At 41.9% G+C, this 7,753-nt stretch overlaps 1 non-coding gene across 1 annotated transcript; it reads left to right on the top strand.

Moving 5' to 3' along the window:
• The first annotated feature begins 1,815 nt into the window (after positions 1-1,815).
• On the top strand, positions 1,816-1,888 carry TRNAS-CGA (transfer RNA serine (anticodon CGA)). The gene has a single exon. It is a non-coding gene; the product is annotated as a tRNA-Ser (tRNA).
• The last annotated feature ends 5,865 nt before the right edge of the window (positions 1,889-7,753 follow it).

Below are 7,753 nucleotides of genomic sequence, written 5' to 3'. Positions count from 1 at the left end.
TTTCCTTGTTACTTTTTACTTTTTAGGTAATAAGGTAATACCTTTTTAGGTAATAACGAAGGTAAAGGCGTCGGGTGGGCTTCCTCGCCCCGTTCCCAAACTGTTATCTCTGCGTGTTCCGTGGGCTTTCGACTGCGATAAGATCCGCTAAATGGAGAGGATACAGTTCGCAACGGCTAACAATCTGGCTTCCTGGAGGACCACCATGCCCTTACAGCTGCAGTTCCCCCGCTGATAGAGTGTATTCGCAAATGCTGGGACAAGATTTCGTAGTTCTGTTACGCGCGCGTAGTGGCCGAGTAATTTGGTAGCGCAATTCTCTATATCAAGGAAAGATTCGCGCCACGCGTGCTCACACCAGAGGTTGCCTCTGGGGTCTTTCTTAGCGGACTGTCATTTGCACCCACCGAAAGGCAGCCTGAGGTTCCAAGGTCAGCTAGCTCCATCTCGCTTTTGCGCACGCTTGAGATCATAGCACGATAAAACAGGCAGGTTTTCGGGGCACTCAGAGTATATGCATGTATTATCGAATGGTTTGTTACTGCTGCTTAGTTAGGATGACTTTAGGCTGTAGTGTGCGATGAGCTGAAGTGGTGCACCTGCACTCGCTTAAAAAAACCAACAAAAAAGGCATCTAACTCTAAACTTTTTTTTCTTTTTTTTTTTGCTTACCTCATGAGTCATGACTTTGCTTTGAATCTAACGACATTGCTTCCGCTGCCGAACTCAGATTTTTTTCTCTTTCTTTTTCGTTTTGATTCTTCTTGCGCCGGAACACTTGAACTGACCGGGCACCGCTGCTTAAAATCAACTGTCCCAGGACACCGTGTTTGAAATAAGTCAGGTAGAAACACTGTTACCATCCGCGAGACATGAAAGATTTCGTTCCTACCAGAAAGAACAAATTATAATCACTACATAAATAGCTGCGCCATTACAACTAAGCGAATAAATAACATATGTTGAACATTAGAACAGAACTTGCCAGAGAGGAAACGAGATATAATTAAAACAACAGACAGAGTAGAATTTTTTTGAAGAAATTACACAAGTAACCCTTGATAAGTCATACGAATGCCTGCTGTTTGTGTGGCCTGTAATAGGGGCCTCTCGAATCATGTGCGATGGGCATTCCGCCCCATGAAAACCACACACTGCGACAAAAAAAAAAATCTAAAAACACCGAGGAAAATAAACAGAATAGGATAATTAAGAAAGGAAGGAGTAGAGGATAGAAGCGAAGATAAGACCGAAGAAGCAGCAATATATATATATATATATATATATATATATATATATATATATATATATATATATATATATATATATATATATATATATATATATATATATATATATATATATATACCGTCGGCACGTTGTTTTTTCTTCTACTTTGTGTTTAATTATCTTTCCCCTAAACAGATTACATTACTAATTTCTGTGATTATTCAAGTAAACATTAAAAAAAAAAAAAAAGAAAAAAAAAAAAGTACCATCCCCAACGCTTTCCTTGGCCTCGCCGACTGTTGGCTTCTTTCCTTCATGTATTATAACGAGCACCCTCATTTTCCCCTTAATTGATCTGCTTGTAGCTTACGGGGGTCTCGGTTCTGGCAGTCTTGAAGCCATAGGTAGCGTAAGAGGGTTCTAGCACAGCTTTCGCCCTCGCTCTTGATCACGTTCTACGTGACGCTGGCGGCAACAAAGGACGTTCCACGTCCGCCGCTTTGGCTGAGGGTGGCGCTAGTGAACACTCTCAAGGTTCGTATACAGACAACATAAATACCCAAGCAAGTAGCAGGGGGGACAGCGGCCGATGTAGCTCAGTTGGTAGAGCACCGGACGCGATATTCGGAGGTCGTGGGTTCGGTTCCCACCATCGGCACGTTGTTTTTTCTTCTACTTTGTGTTTAATTATCTTTCCCCTAAACAGATTACATTACTAATTTCTGTGATTATCCAAGTAAACATTAAAAAAAAAAAAAAAAACAAAGTACCATCCCCAACGCTTTCCTTGGCCTCGCCGACTGTTGGCTTCTTTCCTTCATATATATATATATATATATATATATATATATATATATATATATATATATATATATATATATATATATATATATATATATATATATATATATATATATATATATATATATATATATATATATACTTTTTTTAATTTTTATTTTTTTTTTAAATTTTTTCGCACTACTCCGATTCATTTCATTTACACCTCCTTGCTTTCCTATTATCCCACGGTAATTATATGTGGCGAGGAGTCTTCATCTATTAAACAACAATCAGGAAGGAAATACTCTGAATGTCAGAAAACCAAAAACACCATTCTGTCCCAAAGCTTTCTGTTTCAACTCTTTTTTTTTTTTTTTTACTGGTTTAGTTGTTTGTTTATTTACACTGTTTAGTGCGCTTGCTTTGTAAAAGCCCGCAATCAAGGGTACGATATTCGAAATAGCTTTTTAACATTGGAAGGGTATCGCGAGACTGAACATTGCTTTTAGTTTCAGAGAGATGCTGAGGACAATGAGACAAAAAAAGGTCAGAAGTACAATATGAGCCCTGGTTCCTACGTTACCCTTTTTTTTTTTAAGCTGTAATTCATTTCTACTGATGAGTACTTATCTGAAAAGTTTATTTGATGGCCATGAGCTTGGCTTAAGGAGCGACCTCGCGAATCTATTAAAGATTAATCTTAGTCAAGAGGCGCCACAACAAGACATAATGTAAAGAACACGACAGGATGACAGCTATCACTGCGTCCCGTAGTCATGTGTCGCCATGTGTCGTGTCATGTGTCGCCTTGGCGTCTTTTAATCAACATGCTTCCCGGTCATCTTGTCCACTTCAACGTAAGAAGGAGTTCTGCTTCAAGAGAAGACACTCAGTGGTCCAATTCCCTAGTTAAGCGATAATTACAATTAATCAATGCGAAGTTCCACACTGTACTCTAGTTTGACAGACCCTGCCGCTGTGGCTGAGTGGTTGGGGCGCTTGACAGCTGAAGCCAAAAATGCGGGCTCGATCTATGCTATGGCGGTCGCTCTTCGATGGAGTCGAAAAGCGTGACGTCACCGCGTGATGTCAGTGCTCATTAAACAGCTCCAGGTAGTAGAAATTTCCGAAGTCTTTCAATGCGGCGTCCTTCATAGCCTGAGTCGCTTTGGGACGTTAAACGGTACAAGACAAACCAAACCTAGATTAGTGGAAAAGACTGAACAGAGCTAACAGACGCTACAGGTGTACGCAGATTAGTATCTCGCTACGAAGCAGGTCTGCAACGGTGCCTTGGCTCTAATTACTTTTGCGTTTTTATTAACGATGCTCTTCTTTATAAGTGCACGTCTTTGCTGCATGATTTCTAATTGTGTAAAACAAGCAAATTTTCATGCGCGATTGTACTTTGCGACTTTCTTTTGCTGACTCTCCAAACAATCGGTTGCGCAGTAGTTTCCTTCCTTTTTATTGATAACCTCTACTTTGTGACCTCTCTCATTGTGTACTATAGAGGGGTGGGCCCATTCCCGTGAGCCACACATGGGTTTAGCGCAAATTACAGGACTGTTTTCACAAACTGCATCGTCCCTGTCGTGCCTAATATCATCATCACCATCACAAATATTATCGATACTATCATCATCATCATTGTCACTGACCACATCGTCGCTGTCATCGATGCTATTATCCTCACTCTAGAGAAGGAAGATTAGGATCGGTTTCTCACGAGTGTTGCGTTAAGACGTGTTTTAGTTGTGCGGTGTTGTATATTTCAATTGAATTTGTTTGGCTACAGAACGATTACTTTGTTAATAATGTATATATCTTTCTTTTCTATGTAAACTCGTCTAATAAATACCATGATAAAAAAGTTCGGCGTTGACTAATGGTTTGCAGGCTCGGTATCTGAGGGATTGAGGTTCGATTCTCGGTCTAGTTCGTGCGAAACTTTTTTTCTAAGAACGCCTGTTTTCAATCAGCGACGTTCTGATATTTTAGAGAATTACAATTTATTTTTGCCCTTCGCAGAAATCTTTGTTTCACTTATGACGCTATACTGAAATGTCGGTCTGTCATAACCGCGAAAGAGGTGGCATTTGGCCATTTCAGAAGAATCGTGGCCGGCTCATTAAGGTTTCATTTCAAGATCAAAGTCGTTATCTTATAGAGCGAGCGTTAAGCTTCACGTTGACAGGTCTTTCGGTTAAATATAGCGCGGTTCAGATCGCTATTCCAGAGATGATGTGATGGCATAAAAAAGTGCTTAATTTTATTAAATACGTACTTAGTCAAAACTTACCTGCTGAATACAAAATAAATAGTTCCATATTATCCTCTTTAACGTATAATGCGAAATGGAGTATTTTGTAGAAGAAAAAAAAAACCTATAGCCAGTTCGCAACCTTATGAGGGAGCACTCCCTTAGTAATCCGAAAGTAGATTAAACTTGGGTAGCTAGTAGCTTCTTCGAAAAGGTTTTTTTGATTAAATTTAGGCAATGCTGCATGAGCGGAAATAACGCACCATTCAGGGCCTTTATTTTTATATTACTGTATCATGTAATTAAAAAAAATAGATTTGGCAATCTTCTAAATGAGCATTTCTGTAGCTTTCGGAAATGTATGTACAATTTACTATTCATTTTTTTCAAAGAATTGTTTCTTTGTCTTGTCGAGCGGGATTGTGATAATTTCCAGCCGTTTTATTCGTATTTTTCTCGAAAAGGGATTTTTGAAAGTTTATGTAATTTTCTCTCGGATACTATAAACCATTAGCAAACGAAATGCTCAACAAATTTCGATCGAATACATTGCAGAATTCTTTTTCTCGCTTTGCATTTGCACCTACCTAGGCAGCACAGAGCATCGGACCAATATCAGCAGTGTGTTGGCATCCTTCTGCCCTATAGGGTCAGTCCATTTCCAACGCAACGTATTGGGCCAACGGTTCTTGCTCCCAGGGAAATTGATCACTTCTGTTTTGCACGACAATTGGTACTCTGAGAAATCCCCCAAAGGAGTTCAATTTTCCTATGATGGTGGTAATTGCACTGCCATGATTGTAGTTAGTGCAACATTACTATACCTAAATGAATAAATATCCTAAACTAACACTTCTGTATTGAGAAACGAGAAATTACATGTATAGAAAACAACGCTGAAACAGGTATTTGGGAGTATAATTCGTTTAAGAATACGCTGCAGCAATTCTTCATCAGGCGTTCCACTCAATTCCATCACACGAAATGCGTGTTGCGAGAGAGATAAGAGGCCTCAGCTAACGCAATACGCTGTAAGGAAACAATGATTCTAGGGCTTATCTGAGCGCTCACCCCGGTTAGCAACTGCCTTATCAAAGGCCCGGCCATGACCCAGAACCAGAAGAAACCAGAGCCAAGCACAGGCGAGATAAGAGCTCCATGCCAAGGGCTTCTCCTTCTCCAAATCTCGCCTTATCAAGGACATTGTGCATGCTTAGGTCACGTGGCTCTTCGGGCAGGAGAGCAAGTGACCACTACGTCTTTATCACTGCAACGCGGGTCATTCTCTTAGCGAAACACTGCGTATGTAGCTCTGTGCATATGTGCTACACTGTGTTAACAAAGGATTGCGGGATCACCCATCTTATCGCTACACAACTGCCAGCATTGCATATGATCCGCTATCAAGGTCTAGTCCACACTTTCGACTCTTTTACTTGAACGCCCCTTTGCCCAGTGTTATCTTTTCGAGTGCGCAGATAGGAACACTTCACTTTCACGCGCTTTCCTTTTTGTTTTTAAGCAATGCATTCAGCGGCAGAAGTCCGTGCTTAAAAAATCGCGGAAGCTTAACACTACCAAAACCTGGTTATAACAAGCAAAAGCATCCATCGTGGTAGCTCATTGACTAACACGCTCGGTTACTGAATCAGAACACCCGGGTTTGAGTCTGACCACTGCGGTCGCGTTTCGAAGAAGGTAAAACGCAAAGTTGTCCGTGTGCTATGCGATGTCAGTGCAAGTTAAAGATCTTCAAGTCGTTGTAATTATTGCGAATCCCTCGACTACGGCACCTCTTTCTTTCCACTTTCACTCCCACCTTTCTCCCTTCACTTACGGCGCGGTTCAGGTACCCATCGAGAATTTTGACAGGTATCGCGCTTTCATTTCCTATAAAGAAATTTGTTTTCCTTTCCTGTACACCAATTTACATTGCTTTGACCTTGGTCTTGTTTCAAGGTCACTGAGTCAGAGCAAGGCGAAATTCTTTGTTGCACATGCAGTAGCAGAGCTGTTGCTCTGAATGATATAGGACGGAATTTTATTGCGTAAGCAATACTATGCCAGGTTTCAGCTCGTCGCGTAAACCCGGCCGGTAGCCACGTTTGACCTTTAGAGCGACCGCAGATGGGGCTCCTCTTCAAGCCGTCGAGTAAGCTCGGTCGGTAGCCACGCCGCAGAAGAAGAAAAAGCAACGTCGGCTTTGTTTACGCAACCTACCGGGTTTAACTAAAGCTAAACCCTAGCTCATTTTTTTCTGATATTTTCAAACACAATTGGCAGTGAAAAGGTAACCTTAAAGGCCGTGTTGTTTTTTTACGGCGCATAAGTAACTAAGGCTATGATCTTTCCCGCCGTGGCGCGCTTTACATGTGCTGCAGTTCTTCATTGTGGTATTAGACGTATAGACTGCGTTTCCCCATGACGACCTGCAATAATAGGCTACAGCACTTCCGCCTGCCAGGTTGGCAGTGAACAAACATCGGACATGATGCGGACCGAATTACAAAAAGCCATAGCGGAGAAATAGTGGCCGGGAGCAAGTGCGCCCCTGAAATGGTGCGTGGTTCAACATTACTGGTTGAAGTAGTTTGTATTGTTATTAACACGATTAAAAGTATTATTAGACTATGTCGGCGGGGGGCTGTGTACAGACCGTTTGCGCAGCAGTACAGTGGTTCTCAGAAGAGTTAGGATCAAACGCATGGTTGTGATCGACAGAAGGTGATGTGAGGATACTGCAGAAATGAAATATATGTCGATAGGATGATTAGTTAGTTAATTAGAACCAGAACTGTAAACGTAAATCAATCAGACGTCGATATAGCCACACAACTAAAGTCGACGTACAAAGGATATGACGTCACGAAAACCGGAAATGGCTGTGTTTCTGACTTAATGAGGCAAATAAATGCGTGATAGTGGTCAGAAGTGTGTAATGGGTATCAATTAAAAATAGTGGGGTCTCAAGCATAGCTTGAACATAGTGATAGAGCGAAAGCTGTGTGTTGCAGCGATTGTCTCTGTAATACCGTCTTAACAATCCGCGGCCTTTCGAAAGGGAAGTATCTGTCACACTTGTTCTGAGTACGCCTGATTGATTGATTGATTTATAGGATGCGAATGCGCGGTAACTGTCTCACTCGTTTTCTGTGGACACCTCAACCACGCCGTAAGAGAAGGCAGGAAGGTGGGAGAGGAGCCGTAGTGGAGGGCTACGGAGTAATTTCGATCACTTGGGGATCTTTAACGTGCGCTAAACATCGCACAGCACCCGGACGCCTTTTTGTTCACCTCCATTTGAAACGCAGCCGCCGAGGTCGGGTTCGAACCCGGGTACTCCGGCACAGCATGTGGACGCCTGAGAGATGGGAGAAAGATAGGAGTGAAAGTGGAAAGAGAGAAATAGGTGCCGTAGTGGAGGGCTGCGAAGAAATTTCCACCGATACACCACCGTCGGCGGTCGGGACCGAGCTC

The sequence above is a fragment of the Amblyomma maculatum genome, chromosome 9, assembly GCF_055883805.1.
Source record: "Amblyomma maculatum isolate TAMU_Amacu chromosome 9, ASM5588380v1, whole genome shotgun sequence".
NCBI lineage: Eukaryota > Metazoa > Arthropoda > Arachnida > Ixodida > Ixodidae > Amblyomma > Amblyomma maculatum.
Note: the sequence above shows the minus strand (reverse complement) of the source record. Positions and strands in the feature narration are given on the sequence as shown.